The sequence below is a fragment of the Sminthopsis crassicaudata genome, chromosome 4, assembly GCF_048593235.1.
Source record: "Sminthopsis crassicaudata isolate SCR6 chromosome 4, ASM4859323v1, whole genome shotgun sequence".
Taxonomy (NCBI): Eukaryota; Metazoa; Chordata; class Mammalia; order Dasyuromorphia; family Dasyuridae; genus Sminthopsis; species Sminthopsis crassicaudata.
Genome location: NC_133620.1, coordinates 452,888,750 through 452,907,326, shown reverse-complemented (window position 1 = coordinate 452,907,326; position 18,577 = coordinate 452,888,750). Strand labels below are relative to the sequence as shown.

At 39.0% G+C, this 18,577-nt stretch overlaps 1 protein-coding gene across 2 annotated transcripts in view; it reads left to right on the top strand.

The window, feature by feature from the left end:
• Window positions 1–18,577, top strand: part of SSH2 (slingshot protein phosphatase 2) — a 225,901-nt gene that overhangs the window by 784 nt on the left and 206,540 nt on the right. The gene's annotated exons all lie outside the window — the stretch shown is intronic.

The window sequence follows — 18,577 nt, the reverse complement described above, 5'->3', positions numbered from 1 at the left end:
AAATTAATTCGGCTTAATCAGAAAACGAATAAGAAGGAAACAGCAAAGGAATTTTCACTGCACTATAATAATCCTCTCTTTAAAACAAATCCCCCCTTATCGTGTATACTCCAGTCATTCATAAAAGAGGGTGAATCGAGTGCTCCCGCGTTGGGCAAAGAGAGTCCATGAGCTGCTCCGTTTGGGACCGGAGGGGCGCAGAGGGATGGGCTTGGAGACTTCCACTTTGTTTTGCTTTAGAAGAGTTCCTGGGTCTGTCCAATCTGTTGCATGTCATCCTATGACCTGAGTCATTCTTGTGGCCTGCAGGGTGACCAGGGTCCTCCCGTGACCGCTCTTCTGTGATTGGGCTCTATTTTGTCATTCCTGAGGACAGGGTAGCATGGGGGTGGAAGACAGCAGGTATAATGCAAGAAGAACTTCCCATAGAGCTGTCCAGCTGTGGCACTGTGCTAAAGTAGCGAGCTCCCCATAGCTGTAAATATTCAAACAGAGACGGGATGGCCAACTGTCAGAGATGGCAGAGCTAGCCTTGGGAGGAGGGACTTTGGACCTGACGGCGTCCAAGGTACCTTTACTGAGGCTCTGGGCCTCAAATAATAGCCCATAACCTCATTTCAGGGCTGTTAAGGCTTTTTACAGTCTCCGAAGGCAAGAAAGAGGGAGGAGAATTTGTTTTTATTCTTATGGTTCTTGAAGAAGTAGGGTTTCCCTTCCCCTCCCCCTTTCAGGATGTATGCAACATTATTACATTACATTATTGAACTCTGGGAAGAGCACCTGTTTCCTGGGTGGACTTTGACCATGTATTTTGCAAAAGCTTGGGCCATGAAGGGCCCTATCATAAAAAACTTTACAGTCATCGAGACCTGCCTTCAAATGTCTCACCAGCTTTCTGACTGGAGACAACTCATTTAATTTCAGTTTACTAATCTGTAAAGATAACACCTGCTGTACTTAATTTGGTAGGTTCGTGTGAGACTCAAATGAGAAAATATATTTAAAGAACTCTGGGGGCTTTGCTGCCTTTTAGCCTTCCCTTCCTTTTTCTCCTCCTTCTCTTCCTCCTCCTCCTTCCTTTTCCTTCTCTTCTTCCTTATTATTAATATACCCTACAAATCATCTAGTAGCCACATACCTAAAACCTTTTTAAAAAATTAGTAGCTAATGTAATTGGTAGCATCAAATGATGAATTAGGAAAAATCATAGTTTTTACTTGGGCTCTGTAGAGGTGTAGTCAGGAAGGCTTTATTTGGTTTATAATGATACATATTTGTACAGGGAGTGTAGCTAGTTAGATTCATCTCTTAATTGAATGGGTCTGCACAGAATGCTTCGAGCATGGTAAGGCCTGTCTGGTGGAAGGACTGCATTGTCTAGTCTGTCCCCCTATGTCCATCTAATCCAAGGCCAGAATGACTAGGTCTGCTCGGGCTGGTCTGGTTTCTGAGGTCTGTGGCCCTAATCCTGACTGTAAAGTAGGCTTGGGAAGGTGTGAAATTGCTGAGTCTCCCCCCACCTCTGCTGTGTAGATTTTTGGTTTTAATAACCTGAAGGGCAGTTAGTGGCCTGCTTTATCTTGTGAGCCCTGCTATTATCTATGTTTTTAAATTGTCTTCAAATTCCACTTCTTTCCAGGTCCTTTTAAGTACAGGCATTTTGTATTCCTTGTGGCCACAATATTAATTTATCCTTTGATTTTAGCTTTGAAATCTTCTTGCTGCATGGAACAGTTTGGTTTGAAAGTTCTTTGAAAAGGATGTCATAAGAGACGTGAAAGGAATAAAGTGATACGTTCTGATCCTGGAAGTTTAAATCATTTTATTGATCAGGTGAATTCTTATGTCTGTTTTGTACATTAAGGTTGTCTCAAGGAAACTTTCCAAGCAGCTATGCAACTTTTTCCAGCATTCTGCAAACGTGTGTTGAGCTTAGTACATGGCAGACACTATTCTGGATACTTTTGTTGTTCAGTCGTGTCCAGCTCTCTGTGACCGCATGGACCATAGAACACCAGTACTGGCAATGGGGCTTTCTTGGCAAGGATACTGTGCAGTGATTTGCCACTTCCTTCTTAAGTGGATTCAGGCAAACAGACTTGCCCAGATCACACAGCTAGTGAGGGAATGAAGCTGAATTTGAACTTAGGGCTTCCTGATTCCAAAGCCAGTGCCCTTTATACTGAGCCATCTGGCTGCTTGGTACACTAGCTACTGTACCAAGGTGTATACTACAGGCCTGTTTTAGATTTAGAGTCTACAGGGGGAAGAGGGACTTCAGACACTATCCAGTCAAACCTCCTGGCTTTACAGAGTGAGATGTCACACAAGTAATTCAGTGACAAAGCCAAGATTTGAACACAAAGCCCTTTGATTACACTTCTAGTACAGCATCCTTAGAGACAGTGCAGCTTTGGTTCCACGCTGCCACAATAAAGCAAGGATCACACTAAAGCTAATACATGAAGATTGGGGCTTCCCAATGCATATAAAATTCTGCCTATACTCTGCTGTAGTCTATGAAAATGCACCATAGTATGTCTAAAAAACAATTTACATACCTTAATTTAAAATATTTTATTGCTAAAAATTTTTAGTCATGTGAGCCTTCAGTGAGCTGTAATCTTTATTGCTTTTGGAGGACTTCTCTTTGATGCTGATGGTCACTAACTGATCAGGGTGGTGATTGTTAATAGTTGAGACAGCTGTGGAAACTTCTTAAAATGAGGCAGTGAAGTTTGGTGCATAGATTGACTTTTCACTTGAACACTTAGATGCCATTGTAGGGTTATTAATTGGCCTAATACTGATATTGTCTTGTCTCAGGGAAGAGGAAGGCCCAAAGAGAGGGCACCTGTGAGAACCCAAATAGTTACAATAGTAACATCAAAGATACCTGATCATAGATCACTGTAATAGTAATAATACATTCATAATTATTTAAAAGTTGGATATATTACCAAATGTGATAGAAATAAAATATGAACACATACCACTAAAAAAATGACAGAGGATATAGGCAATATTACCACAGACCTTCAGTTTGTATAAAATGAAGTATTGGAAGCACAGTGATTATCTCTCTTTTCTTCATAAAACTTGAGCCTAAGGATTTTAAAATTCTTGAAGAGACCTTCACAAATAACTATAAATAACTTATTTGTACCCTTTGAGAGAAATAGACACATGGTTTCTAGTCTGTAAGCTGTAGATTTCTTGGGGGAACTATAATTATTGCAAGTGGTTTGCAAATCCACATATTTTCTGTAGACGAAATATTTTACAGTATATCATTTTTGAGCTATTTAGATGTTACTATGAGTAATAAAATGCAAATTTATTTAAAAGCATTACTACATTCATACAGCTTTTTGCTATGATGTATTTTTTTTAGTCAGTGAATACTAGTAATAGAATTACTAATATGTACAGAATATGACAAATTCTTTGATTTCAAGATGAATTTTCATATGCAAGAAATTGTCAATTCCAGGCATGGATCACTAGTTTTGTAGGAGTTCAGAGTAAGAGAAAAAGTATTTATAGGAAGAGAAAAATCTTCTCACTCTGGTATTGACTTAGGCCTTGCAAGACAATTTCAGTTAAGAGCCAGTCAGGAGGGTGGTGTCCACCAAGTAATAGCCACGAGTGGTAGTGGTGGTGATGGCTGCAGTAGTGGTCCTGGTGAAGGATTTTGTAGGGAAGCAATAGGAGAAAAGTCCGGAAGGGCAAGTAGAGAAACATAAAGGCCTGTTGGAGGAGTTTGAATTTTATTCTGTGCCCTTGGAGCCACTGAAGATTGGTCATTGGGATGATCAGGGGATTTGCTGGGAAGATTGAGTATGGATTTCAAGCAGCATAGAGTCGAGGCAGGGTCACACCAAGTGTGTGATAAGAAGGGTCTGGAAGCCACTGCTGATGTGGATAGAGAAAGGAAGGGATCGATCCGGTACATGCTTAAGGTAGGATCTATTGGACTTGGCAGCTGATAGTGAGGGTAGAGGGAGGCAGGAGAATCACCGATGGCCCAAGGATTAACATCTTACCATGCAAGGAGCTTACTTAATAACTGCATCCTTTTTTGTGTACTCATTGATTAAATAATAGTAAAGGCATTTTAATACCCCCTTCCTAATTTTGTAAATTGTGCATATTTCTGGTATGAGCATATCATACCTTCATAGCAACAGTATATTACATATATTTAGTGCAATATGACTTTTCTGTTTACTTTTCTTGTATGGATAATTATAATAAACTTGGTTTCCTAGCAAGGCACAGCATAAGTTGCAAGTCAGATGGGAGGGGGTGGGGGGAAGGCAGGCAGCTTGCTGTTGTAGTTGAGGTGGAATGTGAGTTGGGTAGAGGAAGGGAAAACTGCTAGATCTAGGCCATAACAGGAAGTGATGGGATAACTGACAGGTTGACAGGGAAGAGAGAAAAATCTATAAACAATAAACAGAAGACTTATAAAAGTACAGCAGTTCTGAGGCAATTTAACATATTCTTCCTCTCCCCATTTCCATTTCCCTTGAGGATATTACTCTATTATGCAACATTATCTATTTCTAATGATGAACTTGAATTAAAAAGAAAACTGAATTATGTTCAGTATTCTGCTTATACCTTTTTTTAAGTTGGTAGGAAAGTACATAATATTTATTTAGAAAAATGTCAATCAAAACGTTTTATTCCAATGAAAAATTTATTATTATGGTCAAGAATCACATGGGATAATAAGGCTAGGCTTGTGATGTAACAATCTGGATCTAGTGAAGGATTAAAATACTGAGCTTTTTAGATGCTTAAAAGGATAAGTTTCAGTTATATGAAAAATTCATTTCAGTAAAGTATTAAGTACAAATAAACGAGTTGTATTCATGTTGCAGTTATTCAGAATTATCCATATCCTCCCTAAACAGAGAAATTGAAAGTAGGGGAAATGTTTTAAAGTTTATGTTTAATTATTTTGTAAAAACTATATTTTGAAAATTATTTTTAAAGAGAGATGTGGCTTGGGAAAGAAATCATAAGATACAAAGTTCCTGTTTCTTGATTTCTTCATTATTTTGTTTGTGTCATCTGAAAGGCAGGTATTCAGCTTCAGAACCACCATGTCAAGTAAGTAGTATATTTATTATTTTCTCCAATTTTTGGATGAGTAAACTGAGGCTGTGAGGTCAAATCATTTGCTTAAGTTGTACAATTAGTGAATTGAGCCAGGATGGAGCTCATTTTTTGTTTCCCTAAATGTACACTGCCTTCCCACCAAGGAATCTTCACATTCTTTACATCATGGACTTCTTTAGCAGCTTGAGGAAGCCTGTGGGCCCCTTCTCAAAGGAATGGTTTATTGACTTCATTAGTAATGGAAGGGAATTCTGACTTTCTTTCAGAAACTAGTGAAAATAAAGAAGTATTTCTCCTCCTCCCATACTCCAATCCAAGTTTACCAACACCTTGAAATCCATCTGTGGACTCTGACTAAGAATCCCTGCTTCAGACTATGACTTCCAAGAATAAAGGTTTGGGAAAGTTTAGCTTAGGAGCAATTAGGTAGCACAGTGGATAGAGTGTCAGTTAAGACCTGAATTCAGACTCTACCTCAGATACTTACTCATTATATGTAATCCTGGGCAAGTCACTTAACCCTGACTCAAGGTTTGGCTCAATTTTCTCATATCTAAAGATGAGAAAAGGAAAGGGGCAAACTATTCCAGTATCTTGGCAAGGAAAATCCCAAAAGAGATGATTAAGTCAGATATGACTGAAAAATAACTGAACAACCACAAAGTTAAGCCTAATAGAAGTTGTTTTCCACCCTTTTCATCAGAGAGATTCCTTCAATACTGAAGAAAAATGGATTTGGAAAAAATTTTAAGAAAGTAGCTTTGCCCATCTTAACGTGTAAAAGGCAGCTACTCTGATCTTCTTGTGTCCACAGAGGATGATGTCATTTTATGTTGCTGTTCAGTGGAATGTAGTGGGGATGTGGTGACCAGGATCCAGTTCTGATGCTCAGGGATTTAGTGTCAAGAGAGACCTTAGAACAGCCACTCCAATCTTCTTATTTTCCAAATGAAGAACAGACCCTTGAAAGTTGAAATGACTTTCCCAGAAGCAGTCATTCAGGTAGTAAGAGCTGCAGTTCAAACCTTGGCCTTCCAGTGTAGCTTTATTTCCATTGTAACACAGTACCTAGAAATAATTGTTAATATATTATACATAATATGTGATCTTACAGATTTTGTGTTAGTTTATTTTTGCATTTACAGACTATTCAAGGAAATTTCTGTTTATTTTAATGCTCATTTATCGTGTATTTTGTAATCTTGATATATAAAGGAATAGAATGTGTTTTAATCAATCTGCAAGATTTATTAAGTGCTTATCATGTGCTTATCAGAATTATCCATATCCTCCCTAAACAGAGAAATTGAAAGTAGGGGAAATGTTTTAAAGTTTATGTTTAATTATTTTGTAAAAACTATATTTAGTACTAAATGCTGAGGATACAGAAAAAAAAAAAAAAAAGCAAAAATAGCCCCTGTCCTTAGAGAGCTTAAAGTGAGTGAGGCAACATGAAAATAAATTAGCACCTACAAAATACAGCAAATCTGGCCCCCTTAGACCTCTCCTTTCTATCTTCTCTTTCAACCTTGAACAGTAAGTAGCATTAGTGTACTCTTGAGTGGAACCCATTTTTGGTTTTCCACTAAATATTTATTGGATCTAATGACTTCTGGAGGTACAAAGCAGTTACTGTGTTACTAGAGTCATGGGATTATAGAATTTTAGAGCTGTGAGGGACCATAGAGGTCATTTAATCCAATGTTTTCCATTCCTATTTGTCCTAAACCTGATGTTTCATGAGAAATTTTGATGCTAGCAATATTTTTCATTTGTAAATGCTGTTATTTACATGTGTTTAAAATAGGTAAAACAAACTGCTTGTTGTGAAAATAAGGTTAATCTTCTATTCTGTCACCAAATTTCTCTGAACCTTTTTTTTTCCCTGCATATTCTATAGTCTTCAGGTGCCCAGAACCAGAAATTTATGAATTGTCAATATTTCAAGTCACCACATGTTCTGTGGCCAAACCAATTTATCCTATCCTCCTTGTTTTTAGATTAAGAAATTGGGACTCAGAGTGACTTGCCCAGAATTAACCAGTTAATGACATAGCCCAGAGTCCAGATTTCTTCCTGCTCTGGTTTGTGTTGGTAATCCCAAAGGCAGAATGGCCCAGGGTCATTACGATTTTGGTCATCAGCTCCCAGCCAGTTGTTTATAAGTCAAAAACATTTGGTTCTGTATATTGCTTTATGCTGCAGTCTTCAATTAGAAAAATTACCTCCTGTGCACCCTATGTTTTTGAGATTTAGAGGTGACTTCAGTTGAATATTACAGTTCTTGACTCAGACTATAATCAGACCAAAGTTATGTATTCTGATGTGTAATATATAATTCAAATACACTGCAAGAATCATCTCCATATCATAGACATTTCCAGGCTCCAGTAGCTCTTGAAAGAAAGCTTCAGTACAACAAAACAATGTGTGGACAGTTACATGAAGTTCATTTCTAATGAGATATGACCTCTGTGTTGTTAATACACTGATCACTTAATTAAGTAAGGGAGGCACAATGATGTTGTGGAAAGAGCTCTGGCTTTGGAGTCACTGGGTTCAAATCCCACCCCCAAAACTGTCCATGTGATTTTCGGGAACTGGTTTTATCTCCCTCTGATTCCTTTTCCTCCTCTATATAGTTGGGATGTTTGGCACGGTAGATGCCCTCGAAGGGCCCACCCAGCTTAGTTCTAGGCTCCCCTGGACCCCCAGTTTAATGGGCCTTCATCACAGGGCAGATTGTGTGTTCTGTCTGGCCAGCAAGGGGATTGTGCTAAATTTAGCAGGGGGACCAAGCTGACCAGCTCATGTGGTTTGGAGCAGTATTTTTTAGGGCCTTGGTGGCTGGCATCCAGTTAGCTTCCCCCAAAAGAAGGGATAGTCCTGAGCTCCGGGCACCCACAAGGTGGGCAGAGCCTTAGCCCTCGCTGCATTTTCCTGGGCCTTTTCCCCTCTGCAAGTCATGGGATTCCAGGCTTCTCTTTCTGTGTGGCTATGGGTGGCCCAGCCTTGCAGTGCTCCCAGTCAGTGCTCATGTGCCAGTGTCACCTTTCCCATAGCCTCTATTGCTTGGGGATTGACTGACAAAAGTGGGGATTTCCTCTAAGGCTTAGATGCCATTAGATACTCTTGGAGGGCAGATTGCCTAGTGCCTCTTTCGTGTCCCAGCGTTCAGCACAGGGCCCAGCACATTGTAATTCTTAATAAATGTTGGCAGACTGACTGATTGGGGGTTTAGGTGACCAAGTGTCACGCCAAAATCTAAATTAGGCCTTTACCTTAAAGGGCAGCAAAATGATGCAGTGAATCAAAGTCAGGGCTCCCAGGCTTGTAAAGGGCTTGGCACATGGTGGGGACTCTCTAAATGCTAGCTCTTAGCTGCCTTGGAATGAGCTGGAGAAGGCCGGGCTTGGGAGGGTTTGAGTTTCCCCCTTGTGCCTGTTGGGCACTATCCTAACTCAGACATCCCTGCCCAGATAATCTGAATGGCACCTGCAGCTGGCACCCGCAGCATACCCAGTGAGTGAGGAGTTTTGTGTTTGGGTCTAGGCCTGTGCTGCTCCAGGTTAGTGACTGTCCTGGAGGTGAAGGGGTCCGCCTGAGGTCTGGCCAGCTGGTCTTGTCCAGAGAGTCCTGCCTGGCAGAGGCAGGTGTGGCCAGCTGCCACCTGGCTCTTTGTTTCTCTGCTGATAAGGTGTCTGGCCAACTGCGGCTTGTCCGGAGAGTATCTAGTGAGGCGTTCTTGGCTCCTAAGCCTGATGCAGATCCCCAAGGCTCTGCAGCTTTCCCAAAGGAGTGAAACTGGACGGGGAGGCCTTACAACAGATGAGGAGGTGGGGAATGCTTTTCCTGACTAGATTGATGACATCTTCTTAAAATATGTTTTCTTGTGAATTTTCAAACTTGGGCTCTGGTGGTTATCTAACTCCATCCTTAATATAGAACACATATTCTCCTAGCTTTTTTTTCTCTCTCTGAAAATTTGGCCTGAATTCCTGAAAATTTGGGATGTATAGGCCAGAAAATTGAAGCCTTCAATACTCAGAATGGGATTCACAAAGCTCTGTTACTCTGGGACTGAGTCTCCATTCTCCAGGACCATTCCATAGTTCTCTTCTCTGTCATTTGAGTCCCAACAGTCTGAGAAATTGTGCTGCTAGCTCTGTGGCGTGCTGGTGAAGCAGTAGCCGCTCTCTGCTGGCTTCTGGGTGCTGTCAGCCCCTTTCCCCGGCCTCCTGTGGAGCTAGCTGCTGTTGAGGCTGGCTGGTGTGGCCTGGTTGTTAGGCCCTAGAAACCTGGGAGTCAGTCCTGAGAATCAAGCATGCTCAGCCCTTCTCTTAGAGAAACCCACCCTCCCTCTTGGTGGTGAATCACAGAAGGCAAGGACCCCAGAAGGCCGAAGCAAGTCCCTCCTTCATTCTGATATGAGCAAAGAAAAGATCTGAGCTGTCTGTCCAAAGGGGAGGGAGGAAGAATCCCTGTGGATCTCCCTGCTCATTGAAGCCATGACTCTCTGATTGCTGGCTTGAGAGATGTCTCTACAGGAGGAGCAAAATGCAAAAGAAGTCTTTCCTCCTTAAGTCCACATTCAGCATTTATTAAACAGGGGTCATTTAACCACATTATATATAGCACTTCCCTCTTTGCTGTTGGTGTTACTTAATTTATTAAAATGCTCTGTTTCTTTCATGGTCTGAGTAAATGATTCAGCCCCTTTACCCTAATATGGGCCATGAATAATCCCTAGCAAAATAATTCCCAAATCTCTCATGCTAACAAAAACTACAGTTTGATTTGGGGTTGCTGGTTATTTGGAGATTGTTTTTCATAACATGAATTTGGGGAACAAAATGTTGGCTTTATTTTATTTTTTTAAATTAATTTTATAATTATACATTTTTGACAGTATATATGTATGAGTAATTTTTAAAAAACATTATCCCTTGTAAAATGTTGGCTTTATTATGGTATTTACTTCAAATCCAGTAAATAGCAACAACATGCTGTTGGGCTTTGGGCTGTTCCCTTCCTCCCCCCTCCCCCCTAATTGTATATACCTTGTAGTTGTCTTGGCTCCATAAGGAGGAGTATGTTCTGCAAAACATGAATTCGTAATAACCCTGGAGAAAAGTGCCCAGGATGACTGATGTAATTGGAATCTTTAAAAATCTCTCTTGAGAACCTTTGAATTTAATAGACTGACATCAACACCATATTAATCTGTTGGATGTGCTTGATAAGGTTCATACCTTATCATACGTAGTTAATTGTAACCAGGTATTGGGTTTTTCTGTAGTCAAATCAGGACTGTACTTTTAGGTCTTTTAAACTAGTGAATCTAGTTTAAATCATGTTGGGAAAGAAGATGAAAATTACCAAAGAGTTTCAATAGAAAGGTGGGAATTCCAAAGACTATGAATGGATTCATGGTTTTGAATATTTCTTTGTGAGGGGAACACAGTAGATGAAAGGAATTATCTATTGGATCTAGCTTTATCAAGCATTTGGCAGTTGAAATTGAGTGCAGCTGGGAGAGGATGTGTTTCTAGTGAGCCTGAAGGACTATGTAAACTAGATGAAAAGGAAGAGTTTGAATTGGGATTTAGCATTTTTGTCAAACCTTGTAAGGAAGTACCTCTTTCTTTCCATAAAAGGTGAATACTGGGGGAAAAAAAACAGTATAAATGTTCCTATCTATGTGGTATTCTGGTATTGCATGTTTCTCTGATCCTGCAAACAGGGGCTTTTCCAGTTTAGAACAATTTTATGCTGATTTTACAGATTTCTAATAAATTTCAAAACCATATAGAATGATGGTAAGTGGATTATAGTTACTCAAGGTAGTGCCAACATAAGAAAGGATTCTTTGCCAGATAAGACTTTCCTGCAACTCTTAGTATTTGGCTAAAATAAAATCTCTCTGAGAACCATAGGGAATTTATGCAATCAAACAAGTCAGAGGTACTTAAAGGGAATGTAAATATTCCCACAAGATTCCAGTGTTGGAATCATTTTGAAGGAATATTTTTAATCCACAAAACTGAAAAATCAAAAGAGTGGAGGGAGATATTAGAGATTATTTACTCCATTTATCTGATACATGAAATCCCTCCTCATCCTTGATAAATCACCATTCCCTGCCCACAAATCACAATTATAGTATCTCTTGAGGCAGCTTATTTTTGAAGCTCTTCCTTAGAGCCAGAAGTTTTTTTTTTTTCCTAAGGAATCCCACAGATCTTGAAATTTAGAGAAACCTCTAATGCCTTTTTCCATATGCTGCTCTTTCAAATAATTGACGACTACTATCCCAATATTTTTTCTTTTTTCTTTTTGTTTGTTTTTTGGTGAGGCAATTAAGTGACTATCCCTGAATCCACAGCTAGTAAGAATCTGAAGGCTCTCAGGACATGTGAACTCAGGTACTCCTGATTCCGGGAGTGGTGCTTTATCCACTGTGCCATCTAGCTGCCCCTATCCAAATATTTTCAATAATATTGTCTTTTACAAAAAAAAAAAAAAGAAAGAAAGAAAGAAAGAAAAGCAACCCAACCCCCAGACTGGTTAGGTTACCTGAGTAAGAGAGATGATTTGGAGGCACGGGGGAAGGGTGGATTATGCACCTGCAAAAATTTAACATTACCAGCCTGTAACAAATTACAGCAGTATGTCTTCTATCAAAAATTACTTTTTACTTTTTACAGAGTTTGGACCTGTTTGATATCCTTTTCTGCTTCTCAGTTACAGCTGTAGTTGTGTGAACCACTAAACTTGGCCTTGAATGTTTCAGTAGAGTTAGTTTATAATGACTTTTTATCTGGGAAAATTTAAAGGAAGGAACTGGGCAAACATTGAATTCATGGTTGCAGTTACAAATGACAGACTACACCAAAGAAAAGATGGTGCCAATAGAGGAAAGGATTCTTTGCCAGGAAAGTTTATATTGGAACAACTGCAAAGGACAGGCACTCAAATGCATTGTTGATGGAGCTGTGAATTGGTCCAATCCAAAAAAAAAAAAAAAAAAAAAAAGGCTTGAAATTGTGCTGAGAATTTTTCATAATTCCTTATTTGGATTTTGTTCATTTTCTTTTTATTATTTTGCTTTTTAATTTTTCAGCTTAGAAACTGGCATCATAGAATTCCTTATAAATTTTTAGTTGTAAGCCCAATTCATTGATCTTCTCTTTCTCTATTTTATGCAAGTAAACATCTTGAGATATAACACTTCCCCTAAAAACTGCTTTGTCTGCATCCCATAAATTTTGGTATGTTGTCTCATTATTGTCATTCTCCCTAATAAATTTTTAAAAATATATTTTTCTTTTACATTGTCCTACTCTTTCCCCCTCTTTTGTCCAGAGAGCTCTTCTATGTAACAAAGAATTAAAAAAAAAAAAAAAAAAAAAAAACAAGGTAAAAAAAAAGCAGTTCGCAGTTCAGCAAAACCAAGCACCTAAATAGATATCTGACAAATATGGGTTCCATGTCCATGATCCCTTATCTTTGCAAAAAGGGAAGAGAGGTGTATTTTCTTACACTTCTCCCCAAAATACTTATCATAAATTACATCGCCATCAATTTTAATTAATTTTGTTCTTTCCATCTACATTGTTGCAGTTATTGTGTATGTTGGTTTGCTGGTCCTGCTTACTTCTCTCTGAATCAGTTCATATATATGTCTTTCCATAAATCTCTGAATTCTTTATAGTCATCATTTCTTAATGTACAAAACATTCCTTAATTTACAAGTTTGTTTAGCTTTTGGTGGGCATCTACTTTGTTTCTGTAGCTTTATTACCACAAAAAAAAGTGCCTCAATGAATAACTAGTATTGAGAGGGTTTCCATGGGAGGGATCAAAAGGATAGGACATTTCTCTAGGATATGAACATCTTATTTACTTTCTTAGCCTAATTCCAAATTGTTCTCCAAATGATTGGACCAATTCATAGCTCCAGCAATGCTTTTGTGTTCGGTCTTTTGCAGTCCTCCAACAGTGACTATTTCCATCTTTTGTCATATGCCAGTTTGTTTTTTAATTTGTTTTTCTCTTAGGGATTTGGAGTAGTTTTATTTTTATGAGTAATTTGCAATTCTTCTCTGGAAAATTGTTCATATAAATCTATTGGAGAATGGCTAGTAGTATTAGATACCTTGGATGGGGGGGGGGGAGAATGGGTAAATCTGAAACACAAGGCTATGCAAGGGTCAATGTTAAAAAATTATCCTTGCATAACTGTATAAATATGTATACCTATACTGTATTTAACATATACTTTAACATATTTAACATGTATGGGACTACCTGCCATCTAGGGGAGGGGTCGGAGGGAAGGAGGGGAAAAGTTGAAACAGATGTTTTTGCAAAAGTCAATGTTGAAAAAATTACCCATGCATGTATTTTGCATATAAAAAGCTATAATAAGAAATGTAATATTAAAAAAAGAAAAATTATCCTTGCATATGTTTTGAAAATAAAAAGCTTTAAAAAAGGAAATTGGCATCATAGAATTTCATGAAGATCAATAGCAATTAAGGCACATTTTAAAAGCTGTTAAATTTTTCAGGAACATATAGTACTGGAGAGTAAAATAATTTGCATGTTAATTGTCTATCTATAGATTTTCCCAACCTATTGAATTCATACTTGAAAAGCTCATTTCTCTTGCTATTTTGTAATGACTTTTGTTCTCAGATACTGAACATTTACAGGTGGACTTCAGTTGCTCTGTACAATGCTGAGCATAGTTAGGGATTTAAATGCTTTTTTGATAATAAATTTAAATGTTTTTGATAATAATAGCGATCATCTTTACATTTATAAAGAGGTAGTAGTTTTTTGATTATTACTCCAATAATTTGGATTATACTTCATTGGAGATCTGGTTTTGTGTTCAATATTATATACAATACAGACAGTATATAGAATTTACTTTTTATATGGCACATGCAATATTATATGCACATGGTATATAATAAAGCCTCCAGGAACTTAAAAAAAATTTGTCTTAAAATGTACTGTCATTGGCTGATAGGTCTTGTTTCATGGTACCTTCTGTAGTTTTTCTTGTCAGAATAAAATGGGTTTGAAAAGCATGAGAATGTAGAGTGTGTTTACCTATAGGTACTTTTAAAGCTAATGAAAAGTTCCATTAGAGGTTGAGTTTGAAAAAAAATCTATTTACTAAGAGTATAATTTGAGCTGAATTTTGTTGCCAAGCTGAGAAGCTCTTAATATGCACAGTGGCACAGGTGAGTAAAGGTGTGACTTCAGCCCTTCATCCAGATTTGTTGGTTTTGCTCGGGGATTGGGAAGAAATAGCCCCTACGGCAGCCAGACCCACTGGTGCAGCTGTTGCCAGCCACATCTTCTTTGGCTCTGTAGGGTCTGAAATTTGGGCCAATGCATGTCTTCTAAATCCTTTACCCACAGTGTAGTTGTGATGTGGGCAGTGTGGTGGTGGCAGGTTTGCCTTGCCATTGATATAGTGACAAATCCTAACTGTGTGTGTGTGTGTGTGTGTGTGTTTTAGCTTCATTAGCTGTGCTTAAGGAGGATGTAATGAAGCTGACAGGTGCTTTTTTGAATACAGCATTTTATTTGTGAAACTTCCAAATGCCCAAACTCTGCTTCAAGGGTAGAAGTGATAAGATCTCATCTCTGAGCAATGCAAAAGAGATTCTTAAAACAAACAAACCAGGGACACACTGCTTATGCTGGCATCTTTAGCAGAAACTTGTGCTGCTTTGGGAGGTACCACTGGGGCGCTCAGTACAACTCTTTCTTACTGTATCTCACTTTATTACTTGTCCCATCATTTTGGCCTGGACTTTTCCTAAGCTGGAAAATTAGAATATAAGTTTGAGAAGGGAGGGAAATAGGGAGAGGAAGCTAGCTGGAGGTACTTGTTAAAAATTCCTTCTGTATATGTTCTATTGATCAATCAACAAGCATTTATTGAACACCTATTATGTGCCAAGCACGTATTCCCTAGTCTCAAAGAGCTAGCAATCTAAAGGAGGAAAAAAGTATTTATATTAATAGAATAAATACTAAAATCAATGCAAAGTAATTAGATAGAGAGTAATTTGAAAGAGAGACCACTTGTAATTAAAGGGAGTGGGAAGCTCAGGGATCAGGAAGGGCTTCTGGTGGTACTTAAGCTAAATCATGAAGGAAAAGCCTGAAATGAGGAAGGAAGGTATCTTAGGAATGGAAAAGGGTGATGCAAAGGCAGGGAGGTGGAAGATGGGGTGTCGGTTGCTTGGCTGAGTGCAGGAGGGGTTGGGCTGGAATGTCTAGTGAGACTAGGTTGGGGCCAGGTGACGTCAGACTTTAAAAGTTCAATCGAGCTTTGGAAACTGCTAGAGCTTAGTGAGGAGAGAAGTCACATGGTCAGAGCTAGACTTAAAGCAAATCACTTTAGTGGCCAATGGAGAAGGGATTGGAGCAGAGACAGACTTGGGGCAGCTACTGCAATATCCGGTCATGAGGTGAAGAGGGCCTGCACCTGACAGCATCAGAGCAGAAGGAAGGGAACTTACCAGAGACATTGAAGAAGTTGTTGGTAATTTTAAAATACATTTTTAAAAGTATTTAAGTAGTAGTCAGTAAATTTGTCTTTATTTTCTATATTCTGTACCTCTGATTCTTAGAGTCAAGGAGAATTTAGGCTAACTTATTCAGCCTAAGTTGTGGTTTTCCCTCCTCCAGAGGTTTTTGAAATGACAGGTGTTCATTCAACAGAATACAACTATTCTCTCAATCCATAATAATAATTGTGCACATCTTTGAAGGTGAGATCTTCAGAGACTCCATTACTCTAGACCAGAGCACAAGTCATTGGGAAATCTTCCATCTTCTATCAGAGCATTTGCTAAAGGCTGTGATAGAAACCATCCCTGTGAAACTTATTAGATTCAGTTCCGCTTTTGGAGGTCTGCCTTCACTAAAACCTGCTTCAGTTCTTCATCCTGGTGAAGGTGACAATGGCTTCTGTGATAGCTTCTGGTCTCTCCTCCAATCAATCCATCATCCATGTAGCTGCCACAGGCTGGCCATGCCATTCCCCTGCTCCACAAGCTTTCACTGCTCTATTACCTCTCAGATAATACACAAACTCCTGCTTGTCATTTAAAGCTGCTCATGGGCCACTTCCAGCCTCACTGGAGACTGCCTGGCCACGGAGCTGCTCCTTGTGCACTTGCCTCCACCTTTGAAATGTTCTTCTTGTTCAGCTTGTCAGCTCAGAGTCTCGAGGGCCATTAAGGGCTCAAGTACACCCAGGTCTATGAGATCTTTCCTCCCTCTTCCTGCCTTTCCTTGGGTTACCATTTCTCCCTGCCCAAATCTCTTTGTAGGTAATTTTTGGTTATGTTTTACTTTATTTGCATATTGAATTGATTTTCCTATTTTTAAGTAGATTCATGTTGTTTCCCTAAACTCCTTGAAGACAAAGGTTTTTCCATCTTGCTGTGTCTTTCAGTTCCCAGCACAGTGCCTGAAACAACTGCTAAAGAAAGCAGTGCTTTTTAGATGGAGTTGAATTGTGATAGGCACTGCTAGCTACTTGGTGAAAGCAGTGCCAGCCCTGCCAGTGCAGGAGGGCCTTTGTTGTTTGGATCCTTCGAAAACTGCGGGACATCTTGGAACCTCGGTTTCCTCATTTCTGTGATGGAGCTAATGATCATACCCAGCTCCCAGGTTCTGTCAGATAACAGATGTGAAGCCCTTTGCAAACTTTGAAATGGCGCGTAAAAGAACAGCTATTATTAGTTGTCTCTGTCATTGCTGAGCTTCTGTGCAGGCCCAACGATGGGATGCGTGTGTTGCCAGAGGCCTAGCTCAGCTTGAACAGGTTGTAGTGCCAGAAAGTTGACCACCTTTCATGAAAAGTTGACTTTTTCAGCAGCAATTCCCAGAAGCTAACTTTTAGGATATTAAAGAACTCACAAACTGCATCTGGGGAGGAAGTAGCCATACAGAAATTACCATAGATCTTCCAAGTAAATTGGAAGGAGTAATGTATTCTTGTTCCTGTTTCTCAGCTGAAGTACTGTGAAAATCTGATCTACCTCCAGAGTGGAAAAACTAGATCTAATGTGATCCCTACATAACACATATTCTCTTTCTCAATTTTAAAAATATAAAACACATTTTTATGCAGAAATTAAGTCTCAACTTGTGGAAGTTTGTGGAGAGAATATTTTCAACATATCAAAGTGATATGTATAGAATTTCTGGAAAGAAGGTAGAAAAGTGATGAAACTTCTGGGAGTGCCATGTTTGGGAGAATATATTTTAGTTTCTGTTTCCTCCTCTGTACAATGACAGAGTTGAATAAGATGACTTAGCTGAGGAATCTCTTCCTGTTTGAGCCTGGGTCCTATGAACCTGTGACACAGACCATGATACCTACTGATCTGCTTTATGGCCTTACCATGTCTTGACAAGCGGTTACACTATTGATGTTCCAGGGATGATGTACTATCATTAACTTTGGTGCAGTATCTTTGATCTAAAATTTAATTCTAAAATTAAGTAACTTTCCCCTTGGGTTAATTATACATATGCTTATTCTTTAGAACTGTCATTTTAGCAGCTTTCTGGATGATGGATTGTTTGGAGGAGAGAATGGAGGTAAAGAGGTTAATTAAGAGGATACTGAAGAATTCCCATGGATCGTGGTATCTAACATGGTTAGGTGTCCATGCTGCTCAATTAGAGACTTAGAAAAAGGGAGTTGTGTTTATTTTGTAGCTAATGGAGGGGGAACAATGACCCTTCTCAAATTTTGGCTTGGAGGCTGAGACTTTAAGCTTAACTGTTGATAACCAAGAAACCTGAAGGAGCTGGAACACACTCTCCTTCATCAGTAGTCAGGTGTTGTCTCTTGAAATTTGTCACCTTATCATTTGTATCTTGATGTATATAGAACTGTCCTGCTTTTTAAGCAAAGGAGAAAAATATTGTTTTCAGGTGACTCATGCAGTGATGTCATAGGTTACCATTCAGTCAGCTACCAAACCACTTCGTAAGTACTTGAGATGATAGACACAGTCTAATAGTTTCCCAGGAGAGCTCCTAGGATCAGATATTTAGAGCTAGAAGACTCCCACAGTCAATAAGCTTTTCTAGGCCTAGTATACAAGTCTGGTTCAGAGATGGAGTTAGGAACTTCGTCTGCAGGAGAGTTGAATTTCATTGTCTGGTCATGCAAATTTAGGAGGTAGTTTAAGTCTCTGAACGGGTAACATGCTTTACTACTTAGTCTTCTAGCAGTGATTATTTATTCCCTCTGCCCCTTAAGCTCTGTTTATTCATACTAAGTGATTTATTCATTTACAAATTGATTTCAGTTCCTTTTCCAGTAATGCTTTCAAGAAACTCTCTGCCCATAGAATAGAGTGGTATGAGTCTCATGAAAATTTGACTTCTGGAT